The sequence below is a fragment of the Nematostella vectensis genome, chromosome 5, assembly GCF_932526225.1.
Source record: "Nematostella vectensis chromosome 5, jaNemVect1.1, whole genome shotgun sequence".
Taxonomy (NCBI): Eukaryota; Metazoa; Cnidaria; class Anthozoa; order Actiniaria; family Edwardsiidae; genus Nematostella; species Nematostella vectensis.
Window position 1 is genome coordinate 5,246,981 of NC_064038.1, and position 21,679 is coordinate 5,268,659.

Sequence of the window (21,679 nt, forward strand, 5' to 3'; positions counted from 1 at the left end):
ACACGATCATCGACAGTAAAGCAAAGACTATAAAATGGCACGATCGCTTGCTCCTGCGTTACCGTTTGATTGTCACGCAATGCCGCGTTGTCAGACTGGTGGTGATCCCGTGGGTTTTCGCTGTGTTACCTGGGTTTCTACAGCTGTGGGTAGAAGCAAGATTGTTTTTCGTGGTGATTACTGCGCTTATGTTGATGTGCCTTGTGACTATGATCTTAGCTTATTCCAAGGCTTCCATTGCACTGAGAAAGCACTATCGAAAAATGACTACCCGACAAAAAGCTTGGAACTTACATGAAAATGTGAGCAACGTCTACACTAGTGGGATGTCTTTCGTTGATGTCTCGAATAATGCACTGCCTAGAGAAGACCAGGGAGGAAACAACAAAAGGATGACCAGGCGAGATTTCAAGCGAGAAAAAATATAGTCAGGGAAATCCGCAACAGGTAAAAGAATGTAATTATTTAAATGTGTTTCAACTGAGAAGTTTAAAGAACTCAGCAGAGACACGTGGAAAAGCACAAGAGTAACCAGACCGTAATTTACGTATCAGTGGAAGTGCGCGGGCTGATCAGATACGCATTCTTAAGTATCGCAAGTCTCTCAAAGCCCTCAAATACCTTATGACCATTATACTGCTATCTTACGTCCCTCACACGTGCGTCTACGTCGTCATTGTTATCAAAGGTCTCAACGTGGAAACAAGGGCTGCAAAAAACACAGTTAACCCAATATTTGTGGGTTTATGTTTTTGTTATTTATGTCGAACAAACTTTAAGTTTTGTTCGTGATAGACTTCTTATATTGATCTTAAGGATTTTGTGAATAATTAATTCTTCGGCATTTTTCTGAATAATTCACTGTGTCATTAGAAACAATTCGCTGTCAAATGTTTTCTGATCTCTCATGGTAACATGAGGGGGAACTGGGTGGTTTGAGTGAAACTCCCCTGGGGGCATCGGCGGGCCCCTCTGCCCCCCCCCCCCCCCCCACCCAACCCCATCTTAGGCTTGGGAGGCGCGGCGCGCCCCTCCGAGCCCCCAAGCCCCGTATCATGCGGATGCTACCCCCCTTCCACATATATCAAGCATATAATGTTTCACGTACATAAATAGTTAGGGCAATTATTCATGTAGGCCGGGCGCGCTTCGCGTACACGACTCTTTGGGGCAATTGCCCATGTAGGCCGGGCGCGGTTCGCGTACACGACTCTTAGGGGCAATTGCCCATGTAGGCCGGGCGCGGTTTCTTGTACACTACTTTTTGGGGCAATTGCTGTTGTAGGCCGGGCGCGTTTCGCGTACACAACTCTTTGGTCCAAAAAGCGCGCAGGCGCGACCTGGGCGATTGTGTATGTAGTAGGCCGAGCCCGTTCCGCGTACACAAACCCAGCCAGCGGCCCCCAGCCCCGTCTCATGCGGATGAGGCCCCGCGTAGATTGCTAATTATCCATCTACGCAAGACCTACGGAGCGCGGAATAACTGTTTTTCGGCCGTAAATTCAAAGCCGCTGGCGTGGCGTTTAAACCTGAGTTTTACTCACGTGGTGCTTGAATTGCCCCCAATCCCCAGTTTGGTCGTGCTTGTGTTCATGACTTCGAACTTTTCTCGGGATTTCTCTACTAAAGCAGCGATAATAGGGCGATGAATACCGCCGTGTGTTCTTTTTATCGAACGCTCGATCGCCGGCCAGAGGTCTACGATTTTATGGCAATCTTTGTTTGCCACAGAAGCCTCCTGTTTCCGAAATACGGTTTCATAGAGGCGGCCGAACTCTTTAAAACTCCATCTACAAAGGCGTCCTCTTCTTTCCCCTCGGTTGTTACTGAAAGTTTCCAGCCAAGCACTTTAGGTCTAATTTCGTGTTTGAGTGGAGCCGCCATCTTGGATAATTGAGCTTGATACTTTATGACATACGTTTTTAAGGACTTTGTGACTCGCACCCTAAAAAATGAAGTTGTTATGAAGTATCATGGCTATATTTTTCCAATGATGCAGTTCGAACCCCCAAGGACTTGCAATTAGACATCCGTCTGTCCTGTGGTATACCTAGCGTTCGAAGGATGAGGTGCGGAAAGGATTATTGCGGGTGGCTAAAGGTCGGCCACGCAAACACGTGCGGCCGGAGATGCATGGACACCTATTGCAAGGTGCACCCCCAAAGGCTCCGTAAGGGCACCCCCCTCCCCGTGCCGTGCAGGATCTGCGGCATAGGGACTCGGTCGGAGACGCGGTTGTGCCGCCCCTGCGGAGCGAATCGTGAAGGGCAGAGGATGCGTGGCGTCGAGAGGCGCGATCGGAAATAATTCGCACCCTTCCTGTCTGACATCACAGCCCGCGGTACGGGCAATTGATACTGGGTGGCACAAGTCATACCCGAACACTCGTCCCGCCGGTTGTGATACGGGCAGTCGGAGACTGGGTGGCACAGGGTATACCCAAACATGGACGCTTATATAGAGGAGATTCTCGATAGCATGCCTGACAAAGTGGCGCCCGCCGTACTGGCAGGGCTGGTCCAGAACATCCTGGACGAGGACATCCCCGACGATGTCAAACACAAGCTGCTTAAGCCGCTCGTACCGGCGAAAGTGTGGACAGAAGAAGTCGACCCTTTGCTGCCGGGACGGCGGCAAGAGGGCCCAGAGAGCTTAGACCCCGAGGAGTACTATTCTCTCTTCGTCGGCGGCGCCCATCTTCGGTTTCCAAGCGTGGATGCCACTCTTCGGGGCCAAGACATAAGCGCCGGTGTTTACCAGGAGATACGAGATCTTGGTGGAGCAGGAGTCATTGCTCTAAAGCCGGTTATGCGGGGGCCTGATATTAATGACGACGGCTCGGTGTGGTGGGTCTCGCGCGAGCGAGAGTCTCTGAGGGCAAACGCAGTGCTGCCGCTGGTGCTCGAGATGGTAGACCCCGACCGGCGTTACGGACTCTTCATGGTCGTTGGTAAGGCCCCCGCAGAGCCATTGGCGCCAATCTCGGAGGAGGAAAGGCGCTCGGAGCACACGATTGGTGGGTCGTTAGTCAAAAGAGGGGACCAAATCGCAGTCGGCGCCCTGGAAGGCATCGATGCGGGTATTTGGGAGAAAGGACGAGAGTACCTTGTCTATGTGAGATACGAGCTTCGCCCTTTACCTAAGCAAAATGGGGAGCCTGGGCCAATGTTTGAGCAAGAGGGGAGTGACGCCTTCGCTAACTGTGTTGTGAGCTATGTTGCCGACTTCTTGAGGAACCGCGGCACCTCGCGCTCCCTTGGTCTGACCAAGACACGAGGCAAGATCCTCGAGCGATTTGACAAGAAGCTGGCCACTACAGGATGCACCAAAAAAGACCTCTTTGAGATGGAAAAGAAGCTCGAGATAATGCTGGTAGCCGTGGACGCCCTGGGCGACGTTATGTGGGACTCGGGGAAGTACGAGAGGGGGTACACACAAATCCGCATCCCTTGCCACAATAGCCACGACTAGGCGGAGCTTCCGACTGAACCACCTGTGATCGCGAGCGTCCACGGCCTAGACTTCGAGACTGAGGGGGAGCTTCGTTCGTTATGTCAGGAGAAGGCAGCGCCTCGCGCTACCAGTGCCGCCACAAAGACGCGCGAGGCAAAAGTGCGAGAGGTGCTCATTCGCTTTATAAACAGGGCGATCCCCAGAAGCACGAGGATCTGGCTGTGTGGGCGTGTTATAGTCACGCACGAAGGCAAACTGTACCGATCGGGACAAGACGGATGGGCTATCGACAGGGCGTTTACAGACGGGACTGGATATGATCCTCAATGGCTCCCTGATGACCACCCAGCCTACCAAGAGTACACCGAAGCTACGCACTCGATGGGCGGTGCAATAGGGTATCCCTTCAAGAAGTGGATCCAAAGAGAGAACATCAGGCCAACGCCTCTTAAATACAGGGACGTCTGGCGAGCGGCGCCGGTTGAGTCCTAAGTGTGGAATAGCAAGGAAAACTTAGGGGCGCAGCCTCATGCGCACATCGACATGCGTGCGGCGTACCTAGGATGCGAGGACAGCGTCTTCGGCGGTGCCTCGGACGCCATTGATTTGGTACGGAAATACGGCTTCCCTACGAACGTGTATCGTATCGCGGATGTTGTGGGACGGCCATTGAGCGAGGTTCTTCAACTGACCGGGGCCATTCAGCTGACCGAGTGGGGGTTCTCTGAGGCCTGCCACCCCTACACTTCCGGGAGGGTAGGGCAGCACTTGGATCAAAACGAGGGCTGGATCACCACGCCAGAGCTCAAGGACCTGTTAGACTCGGGTGACCTCGTCATGGCCGAGGCGAGGGAGGTGTTGTATAGCGTCGGAAAAAAGGATCCCATCAAGTTCCCCCACTCCATCGCGTGCCGCCCCGGCGGCGAAGACTCGCAGTACCCTGAGGGTCGAGATCTCGCTGTCCGTTTCGTAGGCAATTGCGCTCGCCATGGCGACGAGTCCTCGATCGTAGTCTGCGACCGTGAAGAAGCCGCGTATCTGACAAACCTCCTTGCGGGCACCGACCACTTACTTAACTTCGAGCATGCCGACGGGGCTCATCTGATCCAATACAAAGACGGTGTCCGGCGCTCACAATGGTACCATATCAGGGCCTTCGTCTTGGAGTACACAAACATAGCGTTGCGACGCATGTTAAGGCGGATCCCTCGCGAAGACGTCCTCCGAGTGTGCACAGATGCCATATACGCAAAGGCGGTGCCCAGTGGTGTGAAGCTCGTGGAGCGAAATCCGAGGTATGGAGAATGGCGCCACAAGAAGCCTGGGTACGAGTGGCGACCCGAAGCGGCTTGGGGTCCGAAGAGGTCGGGGTGCTTGGCTATGGAGCCAAGCACTGCGCCGAGTCTGCCGTGCGATCTAGTGGCCGCAACCTCTGCAAGGATGTATCTAGCCGGCCAGGGAGGATCGGGGAAGACCGAGTGGGCGTCGAGCATGTTCCGCAACGGAAAGTTGTGGTGCTCACCCACGAAAACGACCTCGCCCACGACCATCGCAACAACCCGCGCCTCGCGGTAAAGGCTCAAACCTACCACCACTACCTCTGCATACCAGCGGAGAAGCCGATAGAGGAGTGGAGACCTTCAGAACTGGGGCACAAACTCGACCGTCTCGCAGAAGTGATTATCATCGACGAGTGTTGTAAGGTACAGACTAAGGTGCTACGCGCCATCCTAGGGTATCTCGCCACGCGGCCGTGTCAGGTAGTGTGTTGTGGCGACTATGGGCAGGTCCCGCCCTGGTTAGATAAAGAGGGGCCTCACGATATGCTCAAGGAGTGGGCACAAGGGAACATCCGCTGGTTCGAGTCCGACTACCGCTGCCTGTGTGAAGACTGCAGAAAGCCGTACAGTACATTCGACTGCGGCTCTGCCGCGCCCTCCTCCAGGCTCCACGACATAAAGGGCCGGATTTGGTGTCAGCCAGACTCCCAACAGCTTGAGATGTTTCGAGAGGAGTGGGATGGGATGGCGTTCGACGCGGCGATCGAGCAGGCCCACCCAAGCGTTATGTGGGTGTGCTCGACCAACAAGATGGGGGCCCTTGTTCAGCAGCGATTGGTAAAGCACCACAGGAAAAACAACCCCCGATTGCCAGCAACCATCCGCTTTGACCCCGATCCTAGCGTCGCGCATCGTTATCGCAAACAAGGGCGGCCGGTGCCCGTGCCAGGCAAAAGGGGCGAGAAGGTCGACGCGTACAAAGGCACGGTAGTCGAGGTTCCTCTCGACGCGGTCCTTAACGGGCTTCCCCTCGAGTGGAAATACGCGGGCTGGGGGACAGTCCACCGGGTGCAGGGCAAGACTATCCAGACTCCAAGACGTTTGTTTATCATAGACCACAGCTTAGAGGGCTGGATCACGAATGCTGTATACACCGGCATCTCACGCGTGCGGCTCGCCGACCAGATAGTTCGTGATCCCCCCCAATAACACCCCCGGTGCCTTGGTTCCCACAGGACTGCAGGCTACGCCCAGTGAAGAGCTCATTATAGCGCGAATCAAGCGATACGCTATAGACGAAAGGCAAAAGGGTCGCACAAAGTACACGGGACCGCACCACGTTCTGACGGTAGATTACGTACTCGGCATGATTGCTGACGCGGAAAAGAAGTGCACGGTCTGTGACACTCAGCTTCTGCTTCAGGGGTACACCAAGAGTCATCCCCAATGCTTCAGTATCGACCGGCTGGACGACAGTCAGGGTCACTACAAGTGGAATGTCAGACTCACGTGCCTTAGCTGCAATAGAAGGCACAAGCGCTGATTACGCTAGGGTGGCGCTAGCGCGATCAGCAGATTTTTTTTATCTGTTTTGCCACGCTAGCGTCACGCTACGCAACTGCGAACGCGTGAAGCCTTGCTTAGAGTACGCCGTGTAATACAACACTGGCTGTCCGGGCTCCATGACCCTCTTTAGTATTGGGTATGCCCTGCTTGTCCACCACGGGTCCGTCGCTCGCCGTCGGCCCTTGTCCTGAAGGTCTTCCTCGTTTACGGCGATGTATACCTCCGTTCCTACCCCTAAGGGGACCTCTAAGGGGGGCTTTTCGGCTTTGAGAGGCACGCACCTCAGCTTTATGGCGTCTTTAGGCGCAAAGCCAGTCATGCGAGTCTTCGTTGCGTTCATGTCCGAGATGACAATTGGCAAAGCAGTAACCCACTCGCGGTTTGTCTAGCCGGATGCAAGCTCCTTCGAGTACTGCGCACGAAATAGGCGCTGTGCCTGCCAGCGATGGAAAGACTCGGCGAAAGCTTGGCTCCTGTGGTGCCCTGGCTCAGCCCGTCGGACCTCCACCCCGTGGTCTGTCAGGAGCTTTGTGGTAGCGCCCTTGAACTCCGTGCCGTCATCAACCATGAGGACTTTAGGCCATGCGAGAGGTCCCTCTGCATAGATGCCAGCGAGTTCGCGGGAGACGACGGCCGCGCTCTTAGTCCTCAGTGGGCGGGCGGCTTTATATCGTGAAGCAACGTCAACGACAGTCAGGGCATACTTGTACCCGCGGTCGGTTGGCAAGAATAGCAGGTCCGACTGGTGGATACAGTTTGGTATCTGCTCCGAGAAGTGGCCGTAGGTAGTAGTAGGAGGGGGTGTCTGTGTGTAGCCCCCGACTGGCTGCGAGCTTACCCACTTGCGCACTCGATCTATGGAGGCTGATCCCTTGGGAAGTTTGGCATGCAGAGCGGTCACTCCCTGGAAGCCACCTCTGGCGTAGTATATAGGACGAAGGAACGCATCGAGTTCTTCGTCGGACATGCGCTTGCCGTTCCGGCGGGCCATTACGTGTGTATCGCAATGCATTGCAATGCGTTGCAACGCATGTATCAGTCTCCAACAGGCGTTTGCCGTCTGCTTGGTGTGCATACGCACTGCTGCGCGTACTCGGTCTGCAATCATCTTATACGTATACGCATGCGTATACCCGCAGCATGGAAAAAGGCCGCCTAGACGCAGCGCTGGAACGGCAGCTGCATCACAGCAAGCGGCTAGCTGCGTAGCCGATGGCGAGAGCGCCGGCGCCAATGTAAGCCAATTCGACGTTCTTCTGCGTTTTGCTGGGGATGTAGTAGTCGGACAGCTCGGGGGCCTGCATCGACTCCAGGGATTGTTTTGGCCGGGTCTGGTTGTAGAGTTTGAGCGCGTAGTCGGTGTCGGTGAAGTTCTTCTTTGCGAGGGACCCTCTCTCGCGACTTTGAGCTTGCCAATCGAGGATTTTTCGTCGCCGCTGTTGGTAGCGTCCATAGTCTTGTTGGTACTTCTCTAGGGCCTTAACGTGCCTCTACTTCTCAGCTAAGGCAGGGCTCTCATCGTTCGACAGGAACTTTGTGAGGTAGTTGCCGCCAACGAATGCAGTCGCGTTTAGGACGGCGCCGCCAACCAAAATTGCGATGGAGGCCATCGAGTAGTGCGTTTACGTTTCACGTGCGCACACTTCACGTGCTGTGAGTATGCCTTCGGCGGCGCATGCGCATGAATTGTGCAAAGCACGCACGAGTCTAATACATGGCTCACACGCGCAGTGATGTGCACTACTGTAGTAGTGTACACTACTACACGGGCAGGATCTTCTGGTCCTCAAGGTAACCCTTCAAAGCGACAGCACCTGCAACGGCGGCAGTCAATTTTGCGTAGTTCATGGCGTTCGCGGAGGGGTCTTTGGTGAAGTCCTCGCGTAAGACCTTGCGCCCAACCCAGCCGGTACCGGCGACGAGGTCGGTTATGACTGCGGCGTCGGTGATGGTCTTTGTAATCTTGCTCTGCTGCGTCGTCGGCATTATATATGCGTACACGCGTATGATGCACGGACGTGCGGATATGGGTGGGGCCCTCGTGTCTAAATGTCTGCTTACTCCATGGATAACAGCCGAGATTTGCATTGTCCGGGAGCGCGAAGCGCTGTCGCCGGAACGGCAGATCGTTGGTCTGCTGTGCGGCCGCCAGCGGCGGCCTTGCGGGCGGAGTCACGCCGTCGGCCGCTACATGCGGATCGGTAGCAAGTGGATCGGTAGCTCGCTGGTTAACAGCTGGTGTACGAGTGAACGCGGCAGCTAGCTCCCGCCCACGTGTGTAGAGGCCGATCAATGACACTAGAAGACCAGCGACCCCGATAACCGAGCTAGCCGACCAAGCAGAGTTGCTTTCCGGGACTGGTGTGTGTATGCCTTCGGCGCGCAAGCCCTCGCGTCCCTGCGGCTCGCTACCGACCGGCGACTGCACGACACGAAGTGTCTCTTTCTTCGTTCTGTTAATTCGGTTCCACTTTACCAAGCGCAAAGGCTTCCGGCTTCGACTCGTCCAGGTTGTTTAGGTCGGGTCGCGGGTGGTTCGGGGCTCGTGATTCTCTCCGCCAACGCCGAAGAAGGCGTACGTGCAGGTTCTTGATGATGCTCATCAGCAGCTTGTTTGTCAGGTTCCGCTGACGTTCCGGCAGGCTGGACACTAGTACTTCCTTGAGGTTCCTCCATTTGTGTTGACACGCGGTGTCAACTACTTGGCTGCTGAAGAAGTGGCAAACTTTCAAATGAACGTCTGCTCTGGGATGGCAGACTCCCCACTGTGCGAGTGCCGTTTCGGCAGGCAAACCACTGGTGGGTTCGCGGCTGCTACTTCGTGTTGACACCGGGGGTCAGCGCTTGCCGTTCCGGCGGTGTTTACATGACGTGCTATGTGTAACGCCCCAACGGCTAAAGCCATCAAACGACCGCAGCGTAGAGACAGGCTTCCGCACAATGTGCGGAGCTCGTTGTTGATGATGTAGTCCGACACTAGGTCATTGTGAAGATCGACCACACTGTCTATCGGCAGCGCCATGCCTACTAGCTTGGTCGTAAGCTTCAGAAAGCTGTCTGCTAGGGTGTCTGTAGTCCGGCTGGCTAGAGCGGTCTCGTATCGCCTCTCGTACTTCCTCACCTCCTCGGCGCTCATGCGTTTGACGTCGTCGTGAGTCAGGGCCTTGCCTACCATTGCTCTCGACTTCCCCGAGGCTACAAGAATCGCAAGTTTCTCCCTCGCGTCTGCTATCTCAGTTTGCTCACCTCCGGTTGCCGTTCCGGCAGGATGCGTCGAGCAGTCCAACGACTCGACAACCGGGAGGCCGGCGGCGCCCCCCTCAAGAAGACTCTCAAAGTATTCGTCGCTCATCATGCCGTGGCTAAGTTGCAACACGTGTGATTACGTATGTACGTACGTATATGTGTGCACACACACGTTATGCCCTAGGGTGGTGGTTACCGTTCAACTAGGGCGATGGTATAAGGGTGACGCAAGCAAAACTCTAACTTCGAGAACTTTTTCGTCTTGAGGGCCTTCATGTACTCTTTCATCTTCTCTTCTGAGAGCTCCGCGCCGTAGTCATGCAGGATAGCTTTCATGTCCGCCTTGCTCGGGGTATAGAAGACCATTAAGGCCGCGATGTTCTCACGGAACGGCTTCGTAATGCTGGTGAGCTGTTGCGTGATCACCCACACGCTGATACCCACGTGGCGCGCGCTGAACGCAAAGTTGACGAGCTGGTCAGAGCGCCTCTTTACGTCTTTCGAGGCCGCACAGTCGTCGAGTATGATTAGCGTATTAGTGCCTTCGAAGAGAGCGGAGACAAACCTCAGCAGTATGTCGATCTGACCCGCCTCAGGTGCGATGACAAACAGACGATCGTCGCCCTCGCCGATGCCGTCGTATGTTTTGTTGTAGACAAAGGTAGGGCACATGAGTACGATGTAGTCAAACCTGCTTCGGAAAGGGCCGCGCAGCAGGTCCACTATGAATCGGGTCTTCCCGCATGACGTCGGGCCCACGATGAGAGCGTTAAATGGGATGTTTTTCGGGTCCATACCGCGCAGAAACTGTCTGTGCTCAGTATTGTATGGACTCTAGCTGTCCGTTCATAAGGTTCATTTGGGCGTCGGCCACCACAAACACGTGACAGTTTACGGTACCCGTGCCGCTTGCCGTGCGTTTTATTTCGAGGTGCACACCGTCGCGGGTATTGACCAATCGGAGACCACCCCCATGGATAGCACTGTCGTCCGTCGTCCGAAGGTCGATCCACAGAGCAAACTTGTCATCGCCATATAACGACTCGGGGCTGACACTAGGCGCTCCGCTGTGCCCCCCCCGGGAGGGGCGGACGAACCGCCTTTTCGCCTCCCTCCAGAAATCCGTGGGGAGCAGCCCCTGGTTGAAGACCCTGTTTGGCACGCCGTCGATTGTAACGCGAACGCTCTTGATGTCGGGGTACACGAACTTCTCAGAGTCGCGAGCCTTGCCGTGTATGGCTCCACAAAGAGGAGCAACAGACCACTCATAGACCTTCGCGGCAGGTTGACACTCTCGTTGATTATTCTGTCCGTCCCTTTGCTAATCACGAAAGTCTTGTGAAGGTTCACTTGCTCGTAGAAGAACGTTGTGCCGTTTTGGTAGGCAGCGGCTGCAAACCGGGCGAGGTTGTCGTCCCTCAGGCTTTCGTATTCCAGCTCTAGATTTTTGATGCCATAGGATAATTTGGTAGCATCGCTTCCTACTACTACCTGGTCAACCGTTGCGAACGTGATTTCGAAGAGCAGCACCTCGGAGAGCGCCCTTGGGTACAGTACGCCGTGGTCCGTCAGCAGAGAATGTTCTAGCGGGATGGTGTACTTCGCCCCGTGGGCGGCGTTTAGAGCGTTCTCCTTGACGTTACTAGTTGCTTTATCGCCAGCCTTGGAGCGAAGCTTGCGCATGTTTTCTGACTGTATGCCCTGATCCAGGCGGTCCTCTCTCTCGACCTTGGACAGGTAAAGCTCCTCATACGTCTTGAAGACGTCGTAGCGGTTGGTGTCCTGGAGCGTTTCTCCTGCAAACGTGATTTTCAGGCGGCTCACGAGATTTCGGCCGACGTTGTTCACGACGGTATTATTCGCATGGCCTGAGACGGAGAGTTCGAGACCGACCCTCAAGGAGCCAGGCACGAGCGTGACGCCTTCCGATAGCTTTGGGACCGCCACATATAGCGTCTCGCCGAGGGAAGCCGTCGACGGGTTGAGAGTGACCTGGTGAACAGTTCTCTCGAGTTTCAACCCCAGAGGAGTTCTGGGTGTTCGTTGGAGGTCACGTTTATCGCTGACTGACATCGTATACGTATATATACTATATATACATAAAGTACGAAGCCGCGTGGCTATGGTGCGGACTGTTAGACATGTCTAATATAGCATAGCACGAGTTATGTGCACGCATCATGGGTGATGTTGACGTTGACATTGACGATACCTTGCCGGGTGCGTCCGCCGATCGCGGAGCGGGGGACGACGAGACGACGCCCCTTATCCCGTTTGACCCCGACGATGGGGAGTCGATCCCAATGACGAGCACGTCATCGCGTTTGCATGCTGCGCACAGCATGGCTACGCGAAGCGCAACGCAAACCGCCGGAACGGCACGCGCTGAAACCTCGTTCACCACAGAGGGTGCAGCGACAAGACACGGTCACCAGTCCCTCAGGGAGAAATACCCAGATCTTAACGAGAATCGGATACGGTTCCAGTCAGACCAGAGGGGGGAGACGCTAATACGGGTTCGTAACCTCGGCAAATGGGGTTGGACTGAACCAAGACGGCTGTTCAATGAGGACGGGGGCGTTCGACAGGACGTTGCAAAGCTGAAAGGCTTCAAGCTGGCGATGGGGTCCGTGGCAGAGGTAGACGCGGTCATCCAGGAAAACACAGAACGAGTCCAAGAGCTGCAAGGGGTGGTAGCCGCAGACAGGGAGACCACCGACGACCCTAACACGTCAGAGAGTCGCCGCCAAGAGGCCCGTGAGCGCAGCGAGGAGAGGCTGTCCGAGATTGACGAACTAGAACGCGAAAACCGAGAGCTCGAGAACCAAAAGCCGCTAAGAGAGCGCATCAAAGCCATCTTCAAAAAGTACGGCTTTACAGTAACCGCTATCGGGTTGGCCGTAGCGACGACGATCGCGGCCATTGTGACGTCGCTCGGCAAGTCGCTCTCCTCCGTGGCCAGAGGGGTCGGTAACGGGCTTGAGGCCATCGGGAAAAAGCTAGGCGAGCTTCTCCCTCGGCTAGTAGGCAGCATCGCGAACTTCGTGTTTAAGGCTGCAGGAGAAGCGGTAAAATTCCTTGGCGAAAATGCGTGGCTGCTCATTCTAGCCGTAGCCACGTTCTTGGTTCGTCGAATGCAAAGCAGTCATCGGAACAAGAAATACGCCGCGGCCACCGCGAGTGCCGACAACCCCGCCTTGAAGGCGGTGTGGTCACTCTTTTCGCCCGGTCCGGCGGCAGTCATGCCATGCGCAGCGTGCGTATGTGGAGAGGGGGCAGGGGCCGCGCCCTCTGCGTGCACTTTCGCAGGGGCGGAAGCCTTGCTTCCGAGAGCGATGTCGTTTTCTATGATCGCGTCTTCAAGCAGCGTCGTGAACTCCGCCTGCGACTCCATGGCCGGCCCACCGGCCCCCGCGATAGAGGAACGGACGTTTACCTGCGCCCCAAGCACTGTGTAGACGAACGCCTCGACCGAGCGGTCGAGTCTTCCTAGCCCTGCTCTTGTCAGCCCCTCACCTTTGGATGGCGCAAACCAGCTATATTGCACGCCCCCGTGGTCGTCGTTGCGTATGTAAACCACCTTCTTCCCACTATTGTACGTCCCACCTTCGTCGCTAAACAGATTGAGGTGGCTCGGGTACTCGTCCGCCGCCGTGTCGTAGCCACAGATCACGTGCACGTTGCGATACTCCTCCCCCGGGTAGAACACAGACACATCGCCTAGCCCGTGGTTCCGCCCGCCTTTCCATCGGAAGTCCGGCTTACGCGGCAAACCGAACTCTATACATAGACGCTCGAAAGCGGCCTTCTTGTAGGGGTTACCTTTTTGCGTGAACGGGCTGTCGCCAGGCAGGGGGGCGCCGAGCTCGTAGAGTATCCTCCGGGTGGTAGACGTGAAACCTTAGAAATCCCCTGATGACAGAGGGGAGCGTGGCGAAAGCGTGGTCGACTAGGGACACCCCACATCCGGCGGTTGCGCACCAGACTGTCTCTTTGAATATATCTCGGACCCCAATCGTGAATGATTTGTCCTCAGCCACGTGTATCTCTAGCTGCGTGAGTAGTGGGGTGATGTCTGAGGCCGTGCTCTCCACGGGGGTCGCGGGCACGGCGTAGAGCAGCTTTTGCGCGAGGGTCAGAGACCTAGGGAAACCGGTTTTTTGACTTGTTCGGCTATAGCGTGTTTGATATGTTCGGCTATAGAGGCTCCCGCCGCAACTGCCGCCTTCTTCGTCTCCTCCTCCTTCCTTCGGGGAATCGCCTCCTCGTTCAGCATCTGCCAGCTTTCCCAATCCATGCTCAGTCCTATTAAACACGAAGGCGTGCTATGTTCAACACAATGGTGGTCCTACATGCCGTGTTCACCGAAGGCGAACAGACGCTCTTATTCGAGCAGCCGATAAGGCGCCCACACTTCGTGGCGCTCCGGCAGTGCTCGCTGTTTAACAGCGGGTATAATCTCGAGCGGGAGCATCGGATAACGACCATAGCTTCCCTCCCGCCCATCGCTACTCTGCCAGCCGGGCACCACACGGCCGAGTCCATCGTGGAAACGATCAACCGCGCTGAAAGCAAGATTCTGAGCGCGAAGCTGGTTCCCCTCACCGGGAGGATCGCGCTCATGTCCAAAGGCGTTGCGTTCCTGAATGCCGAGCTTTGCGCACTATTTGGCCTAGAGGCTAAAGACGATCAATTGGGGGGGGCGGGGCCTCGCGCTGCCCGTGGGGGGGGCCCCACTTAAGGTGACTTTGCCGAAAATAGAGGCCCTCTACATCTTCTGCGATGTCGTTGACCGCACGCAATGCCCCGCCTTAGACGACCCTTCAAACGTTCTCGGTTGCCTAGAAACCCGCGGGAGGCCGCACGAGAAAGTCGTCTATGGGCCCGACATCCCCGTTTGTGTCGAAGCATCATCCTCTGACTTTATCTCGAGTATCCGAATATGGATCAGGGATGACCGCGGTAGACGGGTGGACTTTAAGAGCAAGCCTGTTCGCCTCGTATTAGAGCTAACCTAGGTCCGACATAACAAGCATGGCAAACAGCGGCGTTAGCAGCGGTGCCATATACCCCTCGCTTCCCAGCGTCTGCCCCCCGAAGGGTACGCACATGACGCCCACCGCTCCGCCAAGCATCGGCGGCGACGTGCAAAGCTTCCGACTCCAGAAAATATGTAACACTCAGGCGGTTCTAGACAACGAGATAACGCATCATCGACAGGTGCGGAAGAGGTATAAGCGCGCCTTCGCCGTTACCCATGCTTTGTCTGTGGCATCCGGCATCGCTGCAGGGGCGCTTTCCAGCGCCGGGCTGGGGTTCTCTTTGAGTAGGATAGGGGTTCTGATCGGCGGTCCGCTGGCAGGGTTCGCTGGGCTGGTCGGTGTCGTGGGCGCGGGCGCGGGGGTAGTCTCTAGGGGTCTTACGACCAAGGTGGCTAAACACGAAGACACGATGGTTTTAGCGGAGAGTAAGAAAAACTCGATCAGCGAGCTGGTCTCTAAGGCTCTGCAGGACGGGCATATCTCAGACGAAGAGTTTCGGCTAATACTTCAGGAACAAGAGAGATACTACGCATTTAAGGCCGCTATCAGAGCTCGACACGGCCTCGCACCGCGTCAGAAAAAAAGCAGGAAAGGGCCCTTCCTGGAGACACGCGAAAAGATGAAAAAGAGGCTGCGAGAAATTCGCGAGGAGTTCGGGAGCGAGGTGTTCGAGTAGAACTCAGGTTTAAAAGCCACGCCAGCGGCTTTGAATTTACGGCCGAAAAACGGTTATTCCGCGCTCCGTAGGTTGGCGGCCCTCCTCGTTTTCGCGGCCCATCTACGCAAACCGCGCCCGGCCTACATGAGCAAATGCCCCAAAGTGTCGTGTACGCGAACCGCGCCCGGCCTACATGAGCGATTGCCCCAAAAAAGTCGTGTACGCGAACCGCGCCCGGCCTACATGAACAATTGCCCTAACTATTGATGTACGTGAAACATTATATGTTTGATATACATAGAAGGGGAATAGCTCGTAGAATTGCGGGTATAGACGGGGCTGGGGGTCGGAGGGGCCCGCAGCGGCCCCCAGGGGGGTTTCACTCAAACCACCCAGTCCCCCCCCCAACATGAAATATTATTGCTTTTCAATATATTTTTTTTTCAATTTTATCCATCTGGATCTTGTTTTAATTGTACAACTTTTTTCTTTTTGCGTTATGCCGTAGGTGTCCAATTAACTTGGAACCACTTTCTTTTGACTTACAAAGAAATTTGTTTGTTTCATGTTCGGTAAAAACCCGCGAGTAAAAACCTTCACTTTTCAAGGTTAACAAGCCTTTAAGGGGCAGCGTTATTCTACTGCGCATGTCTGGAGTCGGTGTTTATTTTAGGCTTTTGAGGGGCCGTCCACACTAACACGGATTCGTTTGAATCCGTATTTTTGATACGTTTAGGCCTTCCGTGCACACTAACACTGGGGTAGGATCTAGCGAATCCGGATACTTTAAAAAAACGCTGTCGAAAGTGAATCAAAATATATCCATATACTTTGGTCCGTTGTGTAGACGGTCGAATTCGTGTCAAACTGTAAACGATGACGTCATCTCGCAGGCTCGTCTGCTTCTATGAGCATGCGCATAAAAAAAAGTACGTCACGCCGTACCGTGTTAGTGTGGACGACTGCATCCAAGCGAAAACCCTGCGAAAACGATAGTGTGGACGCAAATCAAGTGATCCGCTTTCGGCGAAACGAATCCGGATACTTTTGAATACCCGTGCTAGTGTGATCGACCCGCGCGATAACACCTTATTTAGATGCGGAATTATTACCAAGGTCCGATAAGGACGAAAATGAAGAAGTTAAACGTTTCACAATTCATTTTAGTGTTGAGTTTAGAGCTTTTGCAATAATTGAATTCTTTTTTATAACATGAGCACTTTTAAGCGAACTTTTAATTCTCTTTATACAACAAGATCTGTTTCTATTGAAATGTAAATTCCCTTTTCAGCGAACTTTTAATTCTCTTTATACAACATGATCTGTTTTGAGCGAAATGTGAATTCTCTTTTATAACATGAGCACTATTAAAAGAACTTTTAATTATTTTCTACAACATGATCTGTTTCTAGCGAACTGTGCACCCTCTTTCTCAGCCCCTATTCCTAGTGTGTACTGTGAATTGTCTCTAAAACATAATCCCTATCCCATGAACTGTGCATCTCTTTATTTTGTGCGCTTCATCTGTAATTCTTGTCCTTCAACAGTGTCTATAAGAATAATATATTTAAATTTATATAATTAGAAAACAAACTGTAATAATACGATACGTAATAATACGATAATAATAATAATAATAATAATAATAATAATAATAATAATAATAATAATAATAAAAATAATAATAACAACAACAACAACAATAATAATAATAATAATAATAATAATAATAATAATAATAATAATAATAATAATAATAATAATAATAATAATAATAATACGATAATAATTGATGCAATTTTATCCGTTAAATTTCTTCTTGAATTAGTGAACTGGTTGTTTAATCATTTGATAGCTTAATATGCCATTAATCGGCTCCTCCTGGCATAAGAAAGAACACACTTATAATATCCCAATCATGATAATCCTGCCATACCCTACACCCCACCTTGTAGATGAATGAACGGAACACAATTAGTCCGCGTCATAACCATACACTTCCATTCTCAGTGCACAGTATCCTTTGCACGTGACGGTAGTGATCCTCAGGAGTTTTGTCTTGATTGGTAGTGGGAGGACAGTATCTACCACCTGGTGACGATTGGTTACACCTACAACTTGGAATACCTGGTGAAAAACATTCCAGTACATGTTACTCATCAAGTGCTTCAAGTCCATCCAGGTCCTGGTCCTATGTCTGATGGTCCGACTACCAACCTCCATCCTTTAACACTTTCAAGGTTGTAATCATGTTGACTAATGGTCTGACAAATACCTTGTCACATCTCCCTCCTCGTACACTGACCAGGCAGTACCATACAGACTGATGGTCTGACCATTACATACCTTGTCAACACCTCCATCTTGGTACACTGACCAGGCAGTACCATACAGACTGATGGTCTGACCATTACATACCTTGTCAACACCTCCCTCTTGGTACACTGACCAGGCAGTACCATACAGACTGATGGTCTGGCCATTACATACCTTGTCAACACCTCCCTCCTGGTACACTGACCAGGCAGTACCATACAGACTGATGGTCTGACCATTACATACCTTGTTAACACCTCCCTCCTGGTACACTGACCAGGCAGTACCATACAGACTGATGGTCCAACCATTACATACCTTGTCAACATCTGCCTTTTGGTACACTGTCCAGGCAGTACCATACAGACTGATGGTCTGACCGTTACATACCTTGTCAACACCTCCCTCTTGGTACACTGACCAGGTGGTACCATACAGACTGATGGTCTGACCATTACATACCTTGTCAACACCTCCCTCCTGGAAAACTGTCCAGGCAGTACCATACAGACTGATGGTCTGACCATTACATACCTTGTCAACACCTCCCTCCTGGAACACTGTCCAGGCAGTACCATACAGACTGATGGTCTGACCATTACATACCTTGTCAACACCTGCCTTTTGGTACACTGACCAGGCAGTACCATACAGACTGATGGTCCAACCATTACATACCATGTCAACACCTCCCTCCTGGTACACTGTCCAGGCAGTACCATACAGACTGATGGTCCAACCATTACATACCTTGTCAACACCTCCCTCCTGGTACACTGTCCAGGCAATACCATACAGACTAATGGTCCAACCATTACATACCTTGTCAACACCTCCCTCCTGGTACACTGTCCAGGCAGTACCATACAGACTGATGGTTCAACCATTACATACCATGTCAACACCTCCATCTTGGTACACTGACCAGGCAGTACCATATAGACTGAAGGTCCAACCATTACATACCATGTCAACACCTTCCTCTTGGTACACTGACCAGGCAGTACCATACAGACTGATGGTCCAACCATTACATACCTTGTCAACACCTCCCTCCTGGTACACTGTCCAGGCAATACCATACAGACTAATGGTCCAACCATTACATACCTTGTCAACACCTCCCTCCTGGTACACTGACCAGGCAGTACCATACAGACTGAAGGTCCAACCATTACATACCTTGTTAACACCTCCCTCCTGGTACACTGACCAGGCAGTACCATACAGACTGATCGTCCAACCATTACATACCTTGTTAACACCTCCCTCCTGGTACACTGTCCAGGCAGTACCATACAGACTGATGGTCTGACCATTACATACCTTGTCAACACCTCCCTCCTGGTACACTGACCAGGCAGTACCATACAGACTGATGGTCCAACCATTACATACCTTGTCAACACCTCCCTCCTGGTACACTAACCACGCAATACCATACAGACTGAAGGTCCAACCATTACATACCTTGTTAACACCTCCCTCCTGGTACACTGACCAGGCAGTACCATACAGACTGATCGTCCAACCATTACATACCTTGTTAACACCTCCCTCCTGGTACACTGTCCAGGCAGTACCATACAGACTGATGGTCCAACCATTATATAGCATGTCAACACCTCCCTCCTGGTACACTGACCAGGCAGTACCATACAGACTGATGGTCCAACCATTACATACCATGTCAACACCTTCCTCTTGGTACACTGACCAGGCAGTACCATACAGACTGATGGTCCAACCATTACATACCTTGTCAACACCTCCCTCCTGGTACACTGTCCAGGCAATACCATACAAACTAATGGTCCAACCATTACATACCTTGTCAACACCTCCCTCCTGGTACACTGACCAGGCAGTACCATACAGACTGATCGTCCAACCATTACATACCTTGTTAACACCTCCCTCCTGGTACACTGTCCAGGCAGTACCATACAGACTGATGGTCCAACCATTACATACCATGTCAACACCTCCCTCCTGGTACACTGACCAGGCAGTACCATACAGACTGATGGTCCAACCATTACATACCATGTCAACACCTTCCTCTTGGTACACTGACCAGGCAGTACCATACAGACTGATGGTCCAACCATTACATACCTTGTCAACACCTCCCTCCTGGTACACTGTCCAGGCAATACCATACACACTAATGGTCCAACCATTACATACCTTGTCAACACCTCCCTCCTGGTACACTGACCAGGCAGTACAATACAGACTGAAGGTCCAACCATTACATACCTTGTTAACACCTCCCTCCTGGTACACTGACCAGGCAGTACCATACAGACTGATCGTCCAACCATTACATACCTTGTTAACACCTCCCTCCTGGTACACTGTCCAGGCAGTACCATACAGACTGATGGTCTGACCATTACATACCTTGTCAACACCTCCCTCCTGGTACACTGACCAGGCAGTACCATACAGACTGATGGTCCAACCATTACATACCTTGTCAACACCTCCCTCCTGGTACACTGTCCAGGCAATACCATACAGACTAATGGTCCAACCATTACATACCTTGTCAACACCTCCCTCCTGGTACACTGTCCAGGCAGTACCATACAGACTGATGGTTCAACCATTACATACCATGTCAACACCTCCATCTTGGTACACTGACCAGGCAGTACCATATAGACTGAAGGTCCAACCATTACATACCTTGTTAACACCTCCCTCCTGGTACACTGTCCAGGCAGTACCATACAGACTGATGGTCCAACCATTACATACCATGTCAACACCTCCCTCCTGGTACACTGACCAGGCAGTACCATACAGACTGATGGTCCAACCATTACATACCATGTCAACACCTTCCTCTTGGTACACTGACCAGGCAGTACCATACAGACTGATGGTCCAACCATTACATACCTTGTCAACACCTCCCTCCTGGTACACTGTCCAGGCAATACCATACAGACTAATGGTCCAACCATTACATACCTTGTCAACACCTCCCTCCTGGTACACTGACCAGGCAGTACCATACAGACTGATGGTCCAACCATTATATACCATGTCAACACCTCCCTCCTGGTACACTGACCAGGCAGTACCATACAGACTGATGGTCCAACCATTACATACCATGTCAACACCTTCCTCTTGGTACACTGACCAGGAAGTACCATACAGACTGATGGTCCAACCATTACATACCTTGTCAACACCTCCCTCCTGGTACACTGTCCAGGCAATACCATACAAACTAATGGTCCAACCATTACATACCTTGTCAACACCTCCCTCCTGGTACACTGACCAGGCAGTACCATACAGACTGATCGTCCAACCATTACATACCTTGTTAACACCTCCCTCCTGGTACACTGTCCAGGCAGTACCATACAGACTGATGGTCCAACCATTACATACCATGTCAACACCTCCCTCCTGGTACACTGACCAGGCAGTACCATACATACTGATGGTCCAACCATTACATACCATGTCAACACCTTCCTCTTGGTACACTGACCAGGCAGTACCATACAGACTGATGGTCCAACCATTACATACCTTGTCAACACCTCCCTCCTGGTACACTGTCCAGGCAATACCATACACACTAATGGTCCAACCATTACATACCTTGTCGACACCTCCCTCCTGGTACACTGACCAGGCAGTACCATACAGACTGAAGGTCCAACCATTACATACCTTGTTAACACCTCCCTCCTGGTACACTGACCAGGCAGTACCATACAGACTGATCGTCCAACCATTACATACCTTGTTAACACCTTTCTCCTGGTACACTGTCCAGGCAGTACCATACAGACTGATGGTCTGACCATTACATACCTTGTCAACACCTCCCTCCTGGTACACTGACCAGGCAGTACCATACAGACTGATGGTCCGACCATTACATACCTTGTTAACACCTCCCTCCTGGTACACTGACCAGGCAGTACCATACAGACTGATCGTCCAACCATTACATACCTTGTTAACACCTCCCTCCTGGTACACTGTCCAGGCAGTACCATACAGACTGATGGTCCAACCATTACATATCATGTCAACACCTCCCTCCTGGTACACTGACCAGGCAGTACCATACAGACTGATGG

The 21,679-nt window shown here is 52.7% G+C and overlaps 1 long non-coding RNA gene across 1 annotated transcript; it reads right to left on the minus strand.

Annotated features, from left to right (window-relative positions):
• Nucleotides 1-15,734: 15,734 nt before the first annotated feature.
• LOC125563196 lies at nt 15,735-17,631 on the minus strand. The gene is made up of 2 exons (XR_007308210.1): nt 17,194-17,631; nt 15,735-16,795 (listed from the first exon to the last, which is right to left on the minus strand). It is a non-coding gene; the product is annotated as an uncharacterized LOC125563196 (long non-coding RNA).
• Nucleotides 17,632-21,679: the final 4,048 nt, after the last annotated feature.